Source organism: Orbicella franksi, unplaced genomic scaffold (assembly GCF_964199315.1).
Source record: "Orbicella franksi unplaced genomic scaffold, jaOrbFran1.1 SCAFFOLD_297, whole genome shotgun sequence".
Taxonomy (NCBI): domain Eukaryota; kingdom Metazoa; phylum Cnidaria; class Anthozoa; order Scleractinia; family Merulinidae; genus Orbicella; species Orbicella franksi.
Window position 1 is genome coordinate 1 of NW_027670876.1, and position 15,908 is coordinate 15,908.

At 44.7% G+C, this 15,908-nt stretch overlaps 32 non-coding genes across 32 annotated transcripts; all 32 read right to left on the reverse strand.

The window, feature by feature from the left end:
- Nucleotides 1–4: 4 nt before the first annotated feature.
- Nucleotides 5–123, reverse strand: LOC145475759 (5S ribosomal RNA). Its single transcript, XR_014046557.1, has one exon. It is a non-coding gene; the product is annotated as a 5S ribosomal RNA (ribosomal RNA).
- Nucleotides 124–508: 385 nt separating this feature from the next.
- LOC145475783 (5S ribosomal RNA) lies at nucleotides 509–627 on the reverse strand. The gene has a single exon (XR_014046577.1). It is a non-coding gene; the product is annotated as a 5S ribosomal RNA (ribosomal RNA).
- Nucleotides 628–1,012: 385 nt separating this feature from the next.
- Nucleotides 1,013–1,131, reverse strand: LOC145475794 (5S ribosomal RNA). The gene has a single exon (XR_014046589.1). It is a non-coding gene; the product is annotated as a 5S ribosomal RNA (ribosomal RNA).
- A 386-nt stretch (nucleotides 1,132–1,517) lies between these two features.
- On the reverse strand, nucleotides 1,518–1,636 carry LOC145475807 (5S ribosomal RNA). Its single transcript, XR_014046601.1, has one exon. It is a non-coding gene; the product is annotated as a 5S ribosomal RNA (ribosomal RNA).
- Nucleotides 1,637–2,021: 385 nt separating this feature from the next.
- Nucleotides 2,022–2,140, reverse strand: LOC145475819 (5S ribosomal RNA). The gene has a single exon (XR_014046612.1). It is a non-coding gene; the product is annotated as a 5S ribosomal RNA (ribosomal RNA).
- A 386-nt stretch (nucleotides 2,141–2,526) lies between these two features.
- LOC145475766 (5S ribosomal RNA) lies at nucleotides 2,527–2,645 on the reverse strand. The gene has a single exon (XR_014046563.1). It is a non-coding gene; the product is annotated as a 5S ribosomal RNA (ribosomal RNA).
- A 385-nt stretch (nucleotides 2,646–3,030) lies between these two features.
- On the reverse strand, nucleotides 3,031–3,148 carry LOC145475769 (5S ribosomal RNA). The gene has a single exon (XR_014046566.1). It is a non-coding gene; the product is annotated as a 5S ribosomal RNA (ribosomal RNA).
- Nucleotides 3,149–3,532: 384 nt separating this feature from the next.
- On the reverse strand, nucleotides 3,533–3,651 carry LOC145475773 (5S ribosomal RNA). Its single transcript, XR_014046568.1, has one exon. It is a non-coding gene; the product is annotated as a 5S ribosomal RNA (ribosomal RNA).
- Nucleotides 3,652–4,035: 384 nt separating this feature from the next.
- Nucleotides 4,036–4,154, reverse strand: LOC145475774 (5S ribosomal RNA). Its single transcript, XR_014046569.1, has one exon. It is a non-coding gene; the product is annotated as a 5S ribosomal RNA (ribosomal RNA).
- A 385-nt stretch (nucleotides 4,155–4,539) lies between these two features.
- Nucleotides 4,540–4,658, reverse strand: LOC145475775 (5S ribosomal RNA). The gene has a single exon (XR_014046570.1). It is a non-coding gene; the product is annotated as a 5S ribosomal RNA (ribosomal RNA).
- A 385-nt stretch (nucleotides 4,659–5,043) lies between these two features.
- LOC145475776 (5S ribosomal RNA) lies at nucleotides 5,044–5,162 on the reverse strand. Its single transcript, XR_014046571.1, has one exon. It is a non-coding gene; the product is annotated as a 5S ribosomal RNA (ribosomal RNA).
- Nucleotides 5,163–5,547: 385 nt separating this feature from the next.
- On the reverse strand, nucleotides 5,548–5,666 carry LOC145475777 (5S ribosomal RNA). Its single transcript, XR_014046572.1, has one exon. It is a non-coding gene; the product is annotated as a 5S ribosomal RNA (ribosomal RNA).
- A 385-nt stretch (nucleotides 5,667–6,051) lies between these two features.
- Nucleotides 6,052–6,170, reverse strand: LOC145475778 (5S ribosomal RNA). Its single transcript, XR_014046573.1, has one exon. It is a non-coding gene; the product is annotated as a 5S ribosomal RNA (ribosomal RNA).
- Nucleotides 6,171–6,556: 386 nt separating this feature from the next.
- On the reverse strand, nucleotides 6,557–6,676 carry LOC145475768 (5S ribosomal RNA). Its single transcript, XR_014046565.1, has one exon. It is a non-coding gene; the product is annotated as a 5S ribosomal RNA (ribosomal RNA).
- Nucleotides 6,677–7,061: 385 nt separating this feature from the next.
- On the reverse strand, nucleotides 7,062–7,180 carry LOC145475780 (5S ribosomal RNA). Its single transcript, XR_014046574.1, has one exon. It is a non-coding gene; the product is annotated as a 5S ribosomal RNA (ribosomal RNA).
- A 385-nt stretch (nucleotides 7,181–7,565) lies between these two features.
- On the reverse strand, nucleotides 7,566–7,684 carry LOC145475781 (5S ribosomal RNA). The gene has a single exon (XR_014046575.1). It is a non-coding gene; the product is annotated as a 5S ribosomal RNA (ribosomal RNA).
- A 385-nt stretch (nucleotides 7,685–8,069) lies between these two features.
- LOC145475782 (5S ribosomal RNA) lies at nucleotides 8,070–8,188 on the reverse strand. Its single transcript, XR_014046576.1, has one exon. It is a non-coding gene; the product is annotated as a 5S ribosomal RNA (ribosomal RNA).
- A 385-nt stretch (nucleotides 8,189–8,573) lies between these two features.
- Nucleotides 8,574–8,692, reverse strand: LOC145475784 (5S ribosomal RNA). Its single transcript, XR_014046579.1, has one exon. It is a non-coding gene; the product is annotated as a 5S ribosomal RNA (ribosomal RNA).
- A 385-nt stretch (nucleotides 8,693–9,077) lies between these two features.
- On the reverse strand, nucleotides 9,078–9,196 carry LOC145475785 (5S ribosomal RNA). Its single transcript, XR_014046580.1, has one exon. It is a non-coding gene; the product is annotated as a 5S ribosomal RNA (ribosomal RNA).
- Nucleotides 9,197–9,581: 385 nt separating this feature from the next.
- On the reverse strand, nucleotides 9,582–9,700 carry LOC145475786 (5S ribosomal RNA). Its single transcript, XR_014046581.1, has one exon. It is a non-coding gene; the product is annotated as a 5S ribosomal RNA (ribosomal RNA).
- A 385-nt stretch (nucleotides 9,701–10,085) lies between these two features.
- Nucleotides 10,086–10,204, reverse strand: LOC145475787 (5S ribosomal RNA). The gene has a single exon (XR_014046582.1). It is a non-coding gene; the product is annotated as a 5S ribosomal RNA (ribosomal RNA).
- A 385-nt stretch (nucleotides 10,205–10,589) lies between these two features.
- On the reverse strand, nucleotides 10,590–10,708 carry LOC145475788 (5S ribosomal RNA). The gene has a single exon (XR_014046583.1). It is a non-coding gene; the product is annotated as a 5S ribosomal RNA (ribosomal RNA).
- Nucleotides 10,709–11,093: 385 nt separating this feature from the next.
- LOC145475789 (5S ribosomal RNA) lies at nucleotides 11,094–11,212 on the reverse strand. Its single transcript, XR_014046584.1, has one exon. It is a non-coding gene; the product is annotated as a 5S ribosomal RNA (ribosomal RNA).
- A 385-nt stretch (nucleotides 11,213–11,597) lies between these two features.
- LOC145475790 (5S ribosomal RNA) lies at nucleotides 11,598–11,716 on the reverse strand. Its single transcript, XR_014046585.1, has one exon. It is a non-coding gene; the product is annotated as a 5S ribosomal RNA (ribosomal RNA).
- Nucleotides 11,717–12,101: 385 nt separating this feature from the next.
- Nucleotides 12,102–12,220, reverse strand: LOC145475791 (5S ribosomal RNA). The gene has a single exon (XR_014046586.1). It is a non-coding gene; the product is annotated as a 5S ribosomal RNA (ribosomal RNA).
- A 385-nt stretch (nucleotides 12,221–12,605) lies between these two features.
- LOC145475792 (5S ribosomal RNA) lies at nucleotides 12,606–12,724 on the reverse strand. Its single transcript, XR_014046587.1, has one exon. It is a non-coding gene; the product is annotated as a 5S ribosomal RNA (ribosomal RNA).
- A 385-nt stretch (nucleotides 12,725–13,109) lies between these two features.
- LOC145475793 (5S ribosomal RNA) lies at nucleotides 13,110–13,228 on the reverse strand. Its single transcript, XR_014046588.1, has one exon. It is a non-coding gene; the product is annotated as a 5S ribosomal RNA (ribosomal RNA).
- Nucleotides 13,229–13,613: 385 nt separating this feature from the next.
- Nucleotides 13,614–13,732, reverse strand: LOC145475796 (5S ribosomal RNA). Its single transcript, XR_014046590.1, has one exon. It is a non-coding gene; the product is annotated as a 5S ribosomal RNA (ribosomal RNA).
- Nucleotides 13,733–14,117: 385 nt separating this feature from the next.
- LOC145475797 (5S ribosomal RNA) lies at nucleotides 14,118–14,236 on the reverse strand. The gene has a single exon (XR_014046591.1). It is a non-coding gene; the product is annotated as a 5S ribosomal RNA (ribosomal RNA).
- Nucleotides 14,237–14,621: 385 nt separating this feature from the next.
- LOC145475798 (5S ribosomal RNA) lies at nucleotides 14,622–14,740 on the reverse strand. The gene has a single exon (XR_014046592.1). It is a non-coding gene; the product is annotated as a 5S ribosomal RNA (ribosomal RNA).
- A 385-nt stretch (nucleotides 14,741–15,125) lies between these two features.
- On the reverse strand, nucleotides 15,126–15,244 carry LOC145475799 (5S ribosomal RNA). The gene has a single exon (XR_014046593.1). It is a non-coding gene; the product is annotated as a 5S ribosomal RNA (ribosomal RNA).
- Nucleotides 15,245–15,629: 385 nt separating this feature from the next.
- On the reverse strand, nucleotides 15,630–15,748 carry LOC145475800 (5S ribosomal RNA). Its single transcript, XR_014046595.1, has one exon. It is a non-coding gene; the product is annotated as a 5S ribosomal RNA (ribosomal RNA).
- Between the last annotated feature and the right edge of the window lie 160 nt (nucleotides 15,749–15,908).

Genomic DNA, 15,908 nt, shown 5'->3' on the forward strand with positions numbered 1-15,908 from the left:
CAAAAGTCTACAACACGGCGTATTCCCAGGTGGTCACCCAGCCAGGTACTGACGCCGCCCAACAGGACTTGACTTCGGTGATCGGACGAGAACCGGTACGTTCCCTGTGGTGTGGTCGTAGACGAAAGAAACAACTCAAACCTTGCCCAATTGCTTGGACTCTCTTTTAAGTCTCTTAGAAGGAAGGCCTTTAATTGCTGTTGTGATGAATTTCCAATTACGTCTCGGCTACTTAACCCAGAGATTCCAAAGCCAGCTAAGACTTCAAATCACAAAAGGGCGATTCTCCAATGGTCAGTCATCAAAGCCACATTCAAGAGATTGCCTCCAGTGTGCTGCTCAGTGTTGCAGTGCTGTAATCAAACAAGAAAATCTTCTAATATGCTGTCAACTTGCTGGAAAAATAATTCCAAAAAAAAAAAGACAACATTTTGAAAACAGAGGGATCAATGATGTGGAGGCGTATGGAAATCTTCTCTGAAGAGTCCAGTCCCAAAATGGGTCCAAAAGTCTACAACACGGCGTATTCCCAGGTGGTCACCCAGCCAGGTACTGACGCCGCCCAACAGGACTTGACTTCGGTGATCGGACGAGAACCGGTACGTTCCCTGTGGTGTGGTCGTAGACGAAAGAAACAACTCAAACCTTGCCCAATTGCTTGGACTCTCTTTTAAGTCTCTTAGAAGGAAGGCCTTTAATTGCTGTTGTGATGAATTTCCAATTACGTCTCGGCTACTTAACCCAGAGATTCCAAAGCCAGCTAAGACTTCAAATCACAAAAGGGCGATTCTCCAATGGTCAGTCATCAAAGCCACATTCAAGAGATTGCCTCCAGTGTGCTGCTCAGTGTTGCAGTGCTGTAATCAAACAAGAAAATCTTCTAATATGCTGTCAACTTGCTGGAAAAATAATTCCAAAAAAAAAAAGACAACATTTTGAAAACAGAGGGATCAATGATGTGGAGGCGTATGGAAATCTTCTCTGAAGAGTCCAGTCCCAAAATGGGTCCAAAAGTCTACAACACGGCGTATTCCCAGGTGGTCACCCAGCCAGGTACTGACGCCGCCCAACAGGACTTGACTTCGGTGATCGGACGAGAACCGGTACGTTCCCTGTGGTGTGGTCGTAGACGAAAGAAACAACTCAAACCTTGCCCAATTGCTTGGACTCTCTTTTAAGTCTCTTAGAAGGAAGGCCTTTAATTGCTGTTGTGATGAATTTCCAATTACGTCTCGGCTACTTAACCCAGAGATTCCAAAGCCAGCTAAGACTTCAAATCACAAAAGGGCGATTCTCCAATGGTCAGTCATCAAAGCCACATTCAAGAGATTGCCTCCAGTGTGCTGCTCAGTGTTGCAGTGCTGTAATCAAACAAGAAAATCTTCTAATATGCTGTCAACTTGCTGGAAAAATAATTCCAAAAAAAAAAAAGACAACATTTTGAAAACAGAGGGATCAATGATGTGGAGGCGTATGGAAATCTTCTCTGAAGAGTCCAGTCCCAAAATGGGTCCAAAAGTCTACAACACGGCGTATTCCCAGGTGGTCACCCAGCCAGGTACTGACGCCGCCCAACAGGACTTGACTTCGGTGATCGGACGAGAACCGGTACGTTCCCTGTGGTGTGGTCGTAGACGAAAGAAACAACTCAAACCTTGCCCAATTGCTTGGACTCTCTTTTAAGTCTCTTAGAAGGAAGGCCTTTAATTGCTGTTGTGATGAATTTCCAATTACGTCTCGGCTACTTAACCCAGAGATTCCAAAGCCAGCTAAGACTTCAAATCACAAAAGGGCGATTCTCCAATGGTCAGTCATCAAAGCCACATTCAAGAGATTGCCTCCAGTGTGCTGCTCAGTGTTGCAGTGCTGTAATCAAACAAGAAAATCTTCTAATATGCTGTCAACTTGCTGGAAAAATAATTCCAAAAAAAAAAAGACAACATTTTGAAAACAGAGGGATCAATGATGTGGAGGCGTATGGAAATCTTCTCTGAAGAGTCCAGTCCCAAAATGGGTCCAAAAGTCTACAACACGGCGTATTCCCAGGTGGTCACCCAGCCAGGTACTGACGCCGCCCAACAGGACTTGACTTCGGTGATCGGACGAGAACCGGTACGTTCCCTGTGGTGTGGTCGTAGACGAAAGAAACAACTCAAACCTTGCCCAATTGCTTGGACTCTCTTTTAAGTCTCTTAGAAGGAAGGCCTTTAATTGCTGTTGTGATGAATTTCCAATTACGTCTCGGCTACTTAACCCAGAGATTCCAAAGCCAGCTAAGACTTCAAATCACAAAAGGGCGATTCTCCAATGGTCAGTCATCAAAGCCACATTCAAGAGATTGCCTCCAGTGTGCTGCTCAGTGTTGCAGTGCTGTAATCAAACAAGAAAATCTTCTAATATGCTGTCAACTTGCTGGAAAAAATAATTCCAAAAAAAAAAAGACAACATTTTGAAAACAGAGGGATCAATGATGTGGAGGCGTATGGAAATCTTCTCTGAAGAGTCCAGTCCCAAAATGGGTCCAAAAGTCTACAACACGGCGTATTCCCAGGTGGTCACCCAGCCAGGTACTGACGCCGCCCAACAGGACTTGACTTCGGTGATCGGACGAGAACCGGTACGTTCCCTGTGGTGTGGTCGTAGACGAAAGAAACAACTCAAACCTTGCCCAATTGCTTGGACTCTCTTTTAAGTCTCTTAGAAGGAAGGCCTTTAATTGCTGTTGTGATGAATTTCCAATTACGTCTCGGCTACTTAACCCAGAGATTCCAAAGCCAGCTAAGACTTCAAATCACAAAAGGGCGATTCTCCAATGGTCAGTCATCAAAGCCACATTCAAGAGATTGCCTCCAGTGTGCTGCTCAGTGTTGCAGTGCTGTAATCAAACAAGAAAATCTTCTAATATGCTGTCAACTTGCTGGAAAAATAATTCCAAAAAAAAAAAGACAACATTTTGAAAACAGAGGGATCAATGATGTGGAGGCGTATGGAAATCTTCTCTGAAGAGTCCAGTCCCAAAATGGGTCCAAAAGTCTACAACACGGCGTATTCCCAGGTGGTCACCCAGCAGGTACTGACGCCGCCCAACAGGACTTGACTTCGGTGATCGGACGAGAACCGGTACGTTCCCTGTGGTGTGGTCGTAGACGAAAGAAACAACTCAAACCTTGCCCAATTGCTTGGACTCTCTTTTAAGTCTCTTAGAAGGAAGGCCTTTAATTGCTGTTGTGATGAATTTCCAATTACGTCTCGGCTACTTAACCCAGAGATTCCAAAGCCAGCTAAGACTTCAAATCACAAAAGGGCGATTCTCCAATGGTCAGTCATCAAAGCCACATTCAAGAGATTGCCTCCAGTGTGCTGCTCAGTGTTGCAGTGCTGTAATCAAACAAGAAAATCTTCTAATATGCTGTCAACTTGCTGGAAAAATAATTCCAAAAAAAAAAAGACAACATTTTGAAAACAGAGGGATCAATGATGTGGAGGCGTATGGAAATCTTCTCTGAAGAGTCCAGTCCAAAATGGGTCCAAAAGTCTACAACACGGCGTATTCCCAGGTGGTCACCCAGCCAGGTACTGACGCCGCCCAACAGGACTTGACTTCGGTGATCGGACGAGAACCGGTACGTTCCCTGTGGTGTGGTCGTAGACGAAAGAAACAACTCAAACCTTGCCCAATTGCTTGGACTCTCTTTTAAGTCTCTTAGAAGGAAGGCCTTTAATTGCTGTTGTGATGAATTTCCAATTACGTCTCGGCTACTTAACCCAGAGATTCCAAAGCCAGCTAAGACTTCAAATCACAAAAGGGCGATTCTCCAATGGTCAGTCATCAAAGCCACATTCAAGAGATTGCCTCCAGTGTGCTGCTCAGTGTTGCAGTGCTGTAATCAAACAAGAAAATCTTCTAATATGCTGTCAACTTGCTGGAAAAATAATTCCAAAAAAAAAAGACAACATTTTGAAAACAGAGGGATCAATGATGTGGAGGCGTATGGAAATCTTCTCTGAAGAGTCCAGTCCCAAAATGGGTCCAAAAGTCTACAACACGGCGTATTCCCAGGTGGTCACCCAGCCAGGTACTGACGCCGCCCAACAGGACTTGACTTCGGTGATCGGACGAGAACCGGTACGTTCCCTGTGGTGTGGTCGTAGACGAAAGAAACAACTCAAACCTTGCCCAATTGCTTGGACTCTCTTTTAAGTCTCTTAGAAGGAAGGCCTTTAATTGCTGTTGTGATGAATTTCCAATTACGTCTCGGCTACTTAACCCAGAGATTCCAAAGCCAGCTAAGACTTCAAATCACAAAAGGGCGATTCTCCAATGGTCAGTCATCAAAGCCACATTCAAGAGATTGCCTCCAGTGTGCTGCTCAGTGTTGCAGTGCTGTAATCAAACAAGAAAATCTTCTAATATGCTGTCAACTTGCTGGAAAAATAATTCCAAAAAAAAAAAGACAACATTTTGAAAACAGAGGGATCAATGATGTGGAGGCGTATGGAAATCTTCTCTGAAGAGTCCAGTCCCAAAATGGGTCCAAAAGTCTACAACACGGCGTATTCCCAGGTGGTCACCCAGCCAGGTACTGACGCCGCCCAACAGGACTTGACTTCGGTGATCGGACGAGAACCGGTACGTTCCCTGTGGTGTGGTCGTAGACGAAAGAAACAACTCAAACCTTGCCCAATTGCTTGGACTCTCTTTTAAGTCTCTTAGAAGGAAGGCCTTTAATTGCTGTTGTGATGAATTTCCAATTACGTCTCGGCTACTTAACCCAGAGATTCCAAAGCCAGCTAAGACTTCAAATCACAAAAGGGCGATTCTCCAATGGTCAGTCATCAAAGCCACATTCAAGAGATTGCCTCCAGTGTGCTGCTCAGTGTTGCAGTGCTGTAATCAAACAAGAAAATCTTCTAATATGCTGTCAACTTGCTGGAAAAATAATTCCAAAAAAAAAAAGACAACATTTTGAAAACAGAGGGATCAATGATGTGGAGGCGTATGGAAATCTTCTCTGAAGAGTCCAGTCCCAAAATGGGTCCAAAAGTCTACAACACGGCGTATTCCCAGGTGGTCACCCAGCCAGGTACTGACGCCGCCCAACAGGACTTGACTTCGGTGATCGGACGAGAACCGGTACGTTCCCTGTGGTGTGGTCGTAGACGAAAGAAACAACTCAAACCTTGCCCAATTGCTTGGACTCTCTTTTAAGTCTCTTAGAAGGAAGGCCTTTAATTGCTGTTGTGATGAATTTCCAATTACGTCTCGGCTACTTAACCCAGAGATTCCAAAGCCAGCTAAGACTTCAAATCACAAAAGGGCGATTCTCCAATGGTCAGTCATCAAAGCCACATTCAAGAGATTGCCTCCAGTGTGCTGCTCAGTGTTGCAGTGCTGTAATCAAACAAGAAAATCTTCTAATATGCTGTCAACTTGCTGGAAAAATAATTCCAAAAAAAAAAAGACAACATTTTGAAAACAGAGGGATCAATGATGTGGAGGCGTATGGAAATCTTCTCTGAAGAGTCCAGTCCCAAAATGGGTCCAAAAGTCTACAACACGGCGTATTCCCAGGTGGTCACCCAGCCAGGTACTGACGCCGCCCAACAGGACTTGACTTCGGTGATCGGACGAGAACCGGTACGTTCCCTGTGGTGTGGTCGTAGACGAAAGAAACAACTCAAACCTTGCCCAATTGCTTGGACTCTCTTTTAAGTCTCTTAGAAGGAAGGCCTTTAATTGCTGTTGTGATGAATTTCCAATTACGTCTCGGCTACTTAACCCAGAGATTCCAAAGCCAGCTAAGACTTCAAATCACAAAAGGGCGATTCTCCAATGGTCAGTCATCAAAGCCACATTCAAGAGATTGCCTCCAGTGTGCTGCTCAGTGTTGCAGTGCTGTAATCAAACAAGAAAATCTTCTAATATGCTGTCAACTTGCTGGAAAAATAATTCCAAAAAAAAAAAGACAACATTTTGAAAACAGAGGGATCAATGATGTGGAGGCGTATGGAAATCTTCTCTGAAGAGTCCAGTCCCAAAATGGGTCCAAAAGTCTACAACACGGCGTATTCCCAGGTGGTCACCCAGCCAGGTACTGACGCCGCCCAACAGGACTTGACTTCGGTGATCGGACGAGAACCGGTACGTTCCCTGTGGTGTGGTCGTAGACGAAAGAAACAACTCAAACCTTGCCCAATTGCTTGGACTCTCTTTTAAGTCTCTTAGAAGGAAGGCCTTTAATTGCTGTTGTGATGAATTTCCAATTACGTCTCGGCTACTTAACCCAGAGATTCCAAAGCCAGCTAAGACTTCAAATCACAAAAGGGCGATTCTCCAATGGTCAGTCATCAAAGCCACATTCAAGAGATTGCCTCCAGTGTGCTGCTCAGTGTTGCAGTGCTGTAATCAAACAAGAAAATCTTCTAATATGCTGTCAACTTGCTGGAAAAATAATTCCAAAAAAAAAAAAGACAACATTTTGAAAACAGAGGGATCAATGATGTGGAGGCGTATGGAAATCTTCTCTGAAGAGTCCAGTCCCAAAATGGGTCCAAAAGTCTACAACACGGCGTATTCCCAGGTGGTCACCCAGCCAGGTACTGACGCCGCCCCAACAGGACTTGACTTCGGTGATCGGACGAGAACCGGTACGTTCCCTGTGGTGTGGTCGTAGACGAAAGAAACAACTCAAACCTTGCCCAATTGCTTGGACTCTCTTTTAAGTCTCTTAGAAGGAAGGCCTTTAATTGCTGTTGTGATGAATTTCCAATTACGTCTCGGCTACTTAACCCAGAGATTCCAAAGCCAGCTAAGACTTCAAATCACAAAAGGGCGATTCTCCAATGGTCAGTCATCAAAGCCACATTCAAGAGATTGCCTCCAGTGTGCTGCTCAGTGTTGCAGTGCTGTAATCAAACAAGAAAATCTTCTAATATGCTGTCAACTTGCTGGAAAAATAATTCCAAAAAAAAAAAGACAACATTTTGAAAACAGAGGGATCAATGATGTGGAGGCGTATGGAAATCTTCTCTGAAGAGTCCAGTCCCAAAATGGGTCCAAAAGTCTACAACACGGCGTATTCCCAGGTGGTCACCCAGCCAGGTACTGACGCCGCCCAACAGGACTTGACTTCGGTGATCGGACGAGAACCGGTACGTTCCCTGTGGTGTGGTCGTAGACGAAAGAAACAACTCAAACCTTGCCCAATTGCTTGGACTCTCTTTTAAGTCTCTTAGAAGGAAGGCCTTTAATTGCTGTTGTGATGAATTTCCAATTACGTCTCGGCTACTTAACCCAGAGATTCCAAAGCCAGCTAAGACTTCAAATCACAAAAGGGCGATTCTCCAATGGTCAGTCATCAAAGCCACATTCAAGAGATTGCCTCCAGTGTGCTGCTCAGTGTTGCAGTGCTGTAATCAAACAAGAAAATCTTCTAATATGCTGTCAACTTGCTGGAAAAATAATTCCAAAAAAAAAAAGACAACATTTTGAAAACAGAGGGATCAATGATGTGGAGGCGTATGGAAATCTTCTCTGAAGAGTCCAGTCCCAAAATGGGTCCAAAAGTCTACAACACGGCGTATTCCCAGGTGGTCACCCAGCCAGGTACTGACGCCGCCCAACAGGACTTGACTTCGGTGATCGGACGAGAACCGGTACGTTCCCTGTGGTGTGGTCGTAGACGAAAGAAACAACTCAAACCTTGCCCAATTGCTTGGACTCTCTTTTAAGTCTCTTAGAAGGAAGGCCTTTAATTGCTGTTGTGATGAATTTCCAATTACGTCTCGGCTACTTAACCCAGAGATTCCAAAGCCAGCTAAGACTTCAAATCACAAAAGGGCGATTCTCCAATGGTCAGTCATCAAAGCCACATTCAAGAGATTGCCTCCAGTGTGCTGCTCAGTGTTGCAGTGCTGTAATCAAACAAGAAAATCTTCTAATATGCTGTCAACTTGCTGGAAAAATAATTCCAAAAAAAAAAAGACAACATTTTGAAAACAGAGGGATCAATGATGTGGAGGCGTATGGAAATCTTCTCTGAAGAGTCCAGTCCCAAAATGGGTCCAAAAGTCTACAACACGGCGTATTCCCAGGTGGTCACCCAGCCAGGTACTGACGCCGCCCAACAGGACTTGACTTCGGTGATCGGACGAGAACCGGTACGTTCCCTGTGGTGTGGTCGTAGACGAAAGAAACAACTCAAACCTTGCCCAATTGCTTGGACTCTCTTTTAAGTCTCTTAGAAGGAAGGCCTTTAATTGCTGTTGTGATGAATTTCCAATTACGTCTCGGCTACTTAACCCAGAGATTCCAAAGCCAGCTAAGACTTCAAATCACAAAAGGGCGATTCTCCAATGGTCAGTCATCAAAGCCACATTCAAGAGATTGCCTCCAGTGTGCTGCTCAGTGTTGCAGTGCTGTAATCAAACAAGAAAATCTTCTAATATGCTGTCAACTTGCTGGAAAAATAATTCCAAAAAAAAAAAGACAACATTTTGAAAACAGAGGGATCAATGATGTGGAGGCGTATGGAAATCTTCTCTGAAGAGTCCAGTCCCAAAATGGGTCCAAAAGTCTACAACACGGCGTATTCCCAGGTGGTCACCCAGCCAGGTACTGACGCCGCCCAACAGGACTTGACTTCGGTGATCGGACGAGAACCGGTACGTTCCCTGTGGTGTGGTCGTAGACGAAAGAAACAACTCAAACCTTGCCCAATTGCTTGGACTCTCTTTTAAGTCTCTTAGAAGGAAGGCCTTTAATTGCTGTTGTGATGAATTTCCAATTACGTCTCGGCTACTTAACCCAGAGATTCCAAAGCCAGCTAAGACTTCAAATCACAAAAGGGCGATTCTCCAATGGTCAGTCATCAAAGCCACATTCAAGAGATTGCCTCCAGTGTGCTGCTCAGTGTTGCAGTGCTGTAATCAAACAAGAAAATCTTCTAATATGCTGTCAACTTGCTGGAAAAATAATTCCAAAAAAAAAAAGACAACATTTTGAAAACAGAGGGATCAATGATGTGGAGGCGTATGGAAATCTTCTCTGAAGAGTCCAGTCCCAAAATGGGTCCAAAAGTCTACAACACGGCGTATTCCCAGGTGGTCACCCAGCCAGGTACTGACGCCGCCCAACAGGACTTGACTTCGGTGATCGGACGAGAACCGGTACGTTCCCTGTGGTGTGGTCGTAGACGAAAGAAACAACTCAAACCTTGCCCAATTGCTTGGACTCTCTTTTAAGTCTCTTAGAAGGAAGGCCTTTAATTGCTGTTGTGATGAATTTCCAATTACGTCTCGGCTACTTAACCCAGAGATTCCAAAGCCAGCTAAGACTTCAAATCACAAAAGGGCGATTCTCCAATGGTCAGTCATCAAAGCCACATTCAAGAGATTGCCTCCAGTGTGCTGCTCAGTGTTGCAGTGCTGTAATCAAACAAGAAAATCTTCTAATATGCTGTCAACTTGCTGGAAAAATAATTCCAAAAAAAAAAAGACAACATTTTGAAAACAGAGGGATCAATGATGTGGAGGCGTATGGAAATCTTCTCTGAAGAGTCCAGTCCCAAAATGGGTCCAAAAGTCTACAACACGGCGTATTCCCAGGTGGTCACCCAGCCAGGTACTGACGCCGCCCAACAGGACTTGACTTCGGTGATCGGACGAGAACCGGTACGTTCCCTGTGGTGTGGTCGTAGACGAAAGAAACAACTCAAACCTTGCCCAATTGCTTGGACTCTCTTTTAAGTCTCTTAGAAGGAAGGCCTTTAATTGCTGTTGTGATGAATTTCCAATTACGTCTCGGCTACTTAACCCAGAGATTCCAAAGCCAGCTAAGACTTCAAATCACAAAAGGGCGATTCTCCAATGGTCAGTCATCAAAGCCACATTCAAGAGATTGCCTCCAGTGTGCTGCTCAGTGTTGCAGTGCTGTAATCAAACAAGAAAATCTTCTAATATGCTGTCAACTTGCTGGAAAAATAATTCCAAAAAAAAAAAGACAACATTTTGAAAACAGAGGGATCAATGATGTGGAGGCGTATGGAAATCTTCTCTGAAGAGTCCAGTCCCAAAATGGGTCCAAAAGTCTACAACACGGCGTATTCCCAGGTGGTCACCCAGCCAGGTACTGACGCCGCCCAACAGGACTTGACTTCGGTGATCGGACGAGAACCGGTACGTTCCCTGTGGTGTGGTCGTAGACGAAAGAAACAACTCAAACCTTGCCCAATTGCTTGGACTCTCTTTTAAGTCTCTTAGAAGGAAGGCCTTTAATTGCTGTTGTGATGAATTTCCAATTACGTCTCGGCTACTTAACCCAGAGATTCCAAAGCCAGCTAAGACTTCAAATCACAAAAGGGCGATTCTCCAATGGTCAGTCATCAAAGCCACATTCAAGAGATTGCCTCCAGTGTGCTGCTCAGTGTTGCAGTGCTGTAATCAAACAAGAAAATCTTCTAATATGCTGTCAACTTGCTGGAAAAATAATTCCAAAAAAAAAAAGACAACATTTTGAAAACAGAGGGATCAATGATGTGGAGGCGTATGGAAATCTTCTCTGAAGAGTCCAGTCCCAAAATGGGTCCAAAAGTCTACAACACGGCGTATTCCCAGGTGGTCACCCAGCCAGGTACTGACGCCGCCCAACAGGACTTGACTTCGGTGATCGGACGAGAACCGGTACGTTCCCTGTGGTGTGGTCGTAGACGAAAGAAACAACTCAAACCTTGCCCAATTGCTTGGACTCTCTTTTAAGTCTCTTAGAAGGAAGGCCTTTAATTGCTGTTGTGATGAATTTCCAATTACGTCTCGGCTACTTAACCCAGAGATTCCAAAGCCAGCTAAGACTTCAAATCACAAAAGGGCGATTCTCCAATGGTCAGTCATCAAAGCCACATTCAAGAGATTGCCTCCAGTGTGCTGCTCAGTGTTGCAGTGCTGTAATCAAACAAGAAAATCTTCTAATATGCTGTCAACTTGCTGGAAAAATAATTCCAAAAAAAAAAAGACAACATTTTGAAAACAGAGGGATCAATGATGTGGAGGCGTATGGAAATCTTCTCTGAAGAGTCCAGTCCCAAAATGGGTCCAAAAGTCTACAACACGGCGTATTCCCAGGTGGTCACCCAGCCAGGTACTGACGCCGCCCAACAGGACTTGACTTCGGTGATCGGACGAGAACCGGTACGTTCCCTGTGGTGTGGTCGTAGACGAAAGAAACAACTCAAACCTTGCCCAATTGCTTGGACTCTCTTTTAAGTCTCTTAGAAGGAAGGCCTTTAATTGCTGTTGTGATGAATTTCCAATTACGTCTCGGCTACTTAACCCAGAGATTCCAAAGCCAGCTAAGACTTCAAATCACAAAAGGGCGATTCTCCAATGGTCAGTCATCAAAGCCACATTCAAGAGATTGCCTCCAGTGTGCTGCTCAGTGTTGCAGTGCTGTAATCAAACAAGAAAATCTTCTAATATGCTGTCAACTTGCTGGAAAAATAATTCCAAAAAAAAAAAGACAACATTTTGAAAACAGAGGGATCAATGATGTGGAGGCGTATGGAAATCTTCTCTGAAGAGTCCAGTCCCAAAATGGGTCCAAAAGTCTACAACACGGCGTATTCCCAGGTGGTCACCCAGCCAGGTACTGACGCCGCCCAACAGGACTTGACTTCGGTGATCGGACGAGAACCGGTACGTTCCCTGTGGTGTGGTCGTAGACGAAAGAAACAACTCAAACCTTGCCCAATTGCTTGGACTCTCTTTTAAGTCTCTTAGAAGGAAGGCCTTTAATTGCTGTTGTGATGAATTTCCAATTACGTCTCGGCTACTTAACCCAGAGATTCCAAAGCCAGCTAAGACTTCAAATCACAAAAGGGCGATTCTCCAATGGTCAGTCATCAAAGCCACATTCAAGAGATTGCCTCCAGTGTGCTGCTCAGTGTTGCAGTGCTGTAATCAAACAAGAAAATCTTCTAATATGCTGTCAACTTGCTGGAAAAATAATTCCAAAAAAAAAAAGACAACATTTTGAAAACAGAGGGATCAATGATGTGGAGGCGTATGGAAATCTTCTCTGAAGAGTCCAGTCCCAAAATGGGTCCAAAAGTCTACAACACGGCGTATTCCCAGGTGGTCACCCAGCCAGGTACTGACGCCGCCCAACAGGACTTGACTTCGGTGATCGGACGAGAACCGGTACGTTCCCTGTGGTGTGGTCGTAGACGAAAGAAACAACTCAAACCTTGCCCAATTGCTTGGACTCTCTTTTAAGTCTCTTAGAAGGAAGGCCTTTAATTGCTGTTGTGATGAATTTCCAATTACGTCTCGGCTACTTAACCCAGAGATTCCAAAGCCAGCTAAGACTTCAAATCACAAAAGGGCGATTCTCCAATGGTCAGTCATCAAAGCCACATTCAAGAGATTGCCTCCAGTGTGCTGCTCAGTGTTGCAGTGCTGTAATCAAACAAGAAAATCTTCTAATATGCTGTCAACTTGCTGGAAAAATAATTCCAAAAAAAAAAAGACAACATTTTGAAAACAGAGGGATCAATGATGTGGAGGCGTATGGAAATCTTCTCTGAAGAGTCCAGTCCCAAAATGGGTCCAAAAGTCTACAACACGGCGTATTCCCAGGTGGTCACCCAGCCAGGTACTGACGCCGCCCAACAGGACTTGACTTCGGTGATCGGACGAGAACCGGTACGTTCCCTGTGGTGTGGTCGTAGACGAAAGAAACAACTCAAACCTTGCCCAATTGCTTGGACTCTCTTTTAAGTCTCTTAGAAGGAAGGCCTTTAATTGCTGTTGTGATGAATTTCCAATTACGTCTCGGCTACTTAACCCAGAGATTCCAAAGCCAGCTAAGACTTCAAATCACAAAAGGGCGATTCTCCAATGGTCAGTCATCAAAGCCACATTCAAGAGATTGCCTCCAGTGTGCTGCTCAGTGTTGCAGTGCTGTAATCAAACAAGAAAATCTTCTAATATGCTGTCAACTTGCTGGAAAAATAATTCCAAAAAAAAAAAGACAACATTTTGAAAACAGAGGGATCAATGATGTGGAGGCGTATGGAAATCTTCTCTGAAGAGTCCAGTCCCAAAATGGGTCCAAAAGTCTACAACACGGCGTATTCCCAGGTGGTCACCCAGCCAGGTACTGACGCCGCCCAACAGGACTTGACTTCGGTGATCGGACGAGAACCGGTACGTTCCCTGTGGTGTGGTCGTAGACGAAAGAAACAACTCAAACCTTGCCCAATTGCTTGGACTCTCTTTTAAGTCTCTTAGAAGGAAGGCCTTTAATTGCTGTTGTGATGAATTTCCAATTACGTCTCGGCTACTTAACCCAGAGATTCCAAAGCCAGCTAAGACTTCAAATCACAAAAGGGCGATTCTCCAATGGTCAGTCATCAAAGCCACATTCAAGAGATTGCCTCCAGTGTGCTGCTCAGTGTTGCAGTGCTGTAATCAAACAAGAAAATCTTCTAATATGCTGTCAACTTGCTGGAAAAATAATTCCAAAAAAAAAAAGACAACATTTTGAAAACAGAGGGATCAATGATGTGGAGGCGTATGGAAATCTTCTCTGAAGAGTCCAGTCCCAAAATGGGTCCAAAAGTCTACAACACGGCGTATTCCCAGGTGGTCACCCAGCCAGGTACTGACGCCGCCCAACAGGACTTGACTTCGGTGATCGGACGAGAACCGGTACGTTCCCTGTGGTGTGGTCGTAGACGAAAGAAACAACTCAAACCTTGCCCAATTGCTTGGACTCTCTTTTAAGTCTCTTAGAAGGAAGGCCTTTAATTGCTGTTGTGATGAATTTCCAATTACGTCTCGGCTACTTAACCCAGAGATTCCAAAGCCAGCTAAGACTTCAAATCACAAAAGGGCGATTCTCCAATGGTCAGTCATCAAAGCCACATTCAAGAGATTGCCTCCAGTGTGCTGCTCAGTGTTGCAGTGCTGTAATCAAACAAGAAAATCTTCTAATATGCTGTCAACTTGCTGGAAAAATAATTCCAAAAAAAAAAAGACAACATTTTGAAAACAGAGGGATCAATGATGTGGAGGCGTATGGAAATCTTCTCTGAAGAGTCCAGTCCCAAAATGGGTCCAAAAGTCTACAACACGGCGTATTCCCAGGTGGTCACCCAGCCAGGTACTGACGCCGCCCAACAGGACTTGACTTCGGTGATCGGACGAGAACCGGTACGTTCCCTGTGGTGTGGTCGTAGACGAAAGAAACAACTCAAACCTTGCCCAATTGCTTGGACTCTCTTTTAAGTCTCTTAGAAGGAAGGCCTTTAATTGCTGTTGTGATGAATTTCCAATTACGTCTCGGCTACTTAACCCAGAGATTCCAAAGCCAGCTAAGACTTCAAATCACAAAAGGGCGATTCTCCAATGGTCAGTCATCAAAGCCACATTCAAGAGATTGCCTCCAGTGTGCTGCTCAGTGTTGCAGTGCTGTAATCAAACAAGAAAATCTTCTAATATGCTGTCAACTTGCTGGAAAAATAATTCCAAAAAAAAAAAGACAACATTTTGAAAACAGAGGGATCAATGATGTGGAGGCGTATGGAAATCTTCTCTGAAGAGTCCAGTCCCAAAATGGGTCCAAAAGTCTACAACACGGCGTATTCCCAGGTGGTCACCCAGCCAGGTACTGACGCCGCCCAACAGGACTTGACTTCGGTGATCGGACGAGAACCGGTACGTTCCCTGTGGTGTGGTCGTAGACGAAAGAAACAACTCAAACCTTGCCCAATTGCTTGGACTCTCTTTTAAGTCTCTTAGAAGGAAGGCCTTTAATTGCTGTTGTGATGAATTTCCAATTACGTCTCGGCTACTTAACCCAGAGATTCCAAAGCCAGCTAAGACTTCAAATCACAAAAGGGCGATTCTCCAATGGTCAGTCATCAAAGCCACATTCAAGAGATTGCCTCCAGTGTGCTGCTCAGTGTTGCAGTGCTGTAATCAAACAAGAAAATCTTCTAATATGCTGTCAACTTGCTGGAAAAATAATTCCAAAAAAAAAAAGACAACATTTTGAAAACAGAGGGATCAATGATGTGGAGGCGTATGGAAATCTTCTCTGAAGAGTCCAGTCCCAAAATGGGTCCAAAAGTCTACAACACGGCGTATTCCCAGGTGGTCACCCAGCCAGGTACTGACGCCGCCCAACAGGACTTGACTTCGGTGATCGGACGAGAACCGGTACGTTCCCTGTGGTGTGGTCGTAGACGAAAGAAACAACTCAAACCTTGCCCAATTGCTTGGACTCTCTTTTAAGTCTCTTAGAAGGAAGGCCTTTAATTGCTGTTGTGATGAATTTCCAATTACGTCTCGGCTACTTAACCCAGAGATTCCAAAGCCAGCTAAGACTTCAAATCACAAAAGGGCGATTCTCCAATGGTCAGTCATCAAAGCCACATTCAAGAGATTGCCTCCAGTGTGCTGCTCAGTGTTGCAGTGCTGTAATCAAACAAGAAAATCTTCTAATATGCTGTCAACTTGCTGGAAAAATAATTCCAAAAAAAAAAAGACAACATTTTGAAAACAGAGGGATCAATGATGTGGAGGCGTATGGAAATCTTCTCTGAAGAGTCCAGTCCCAAAATGGGTCCAAAAGTCTACAACACGGCGTATTCCCAGGTGGTCACCCAGCCAGGTACTGACGCCGCCCAACAGGACTTGACTTCGGTGATCGGACGAGAACCGGTACGTTCCCTGTGGTGTGGTCGTAGACGAAAGAAACAACTCAAACCTTGCCCAATTGCTTGGACTCTCTTTTAAGTCTCTTAGAAGGAAGGCCTTTAATTGCTGTTGTGATGAATTTCCAATTACGTCTCGGCTACTTAACCCAGAGATTCCAAAGCCAGCTAAGACTTCAAATCACAAAAGGGCGA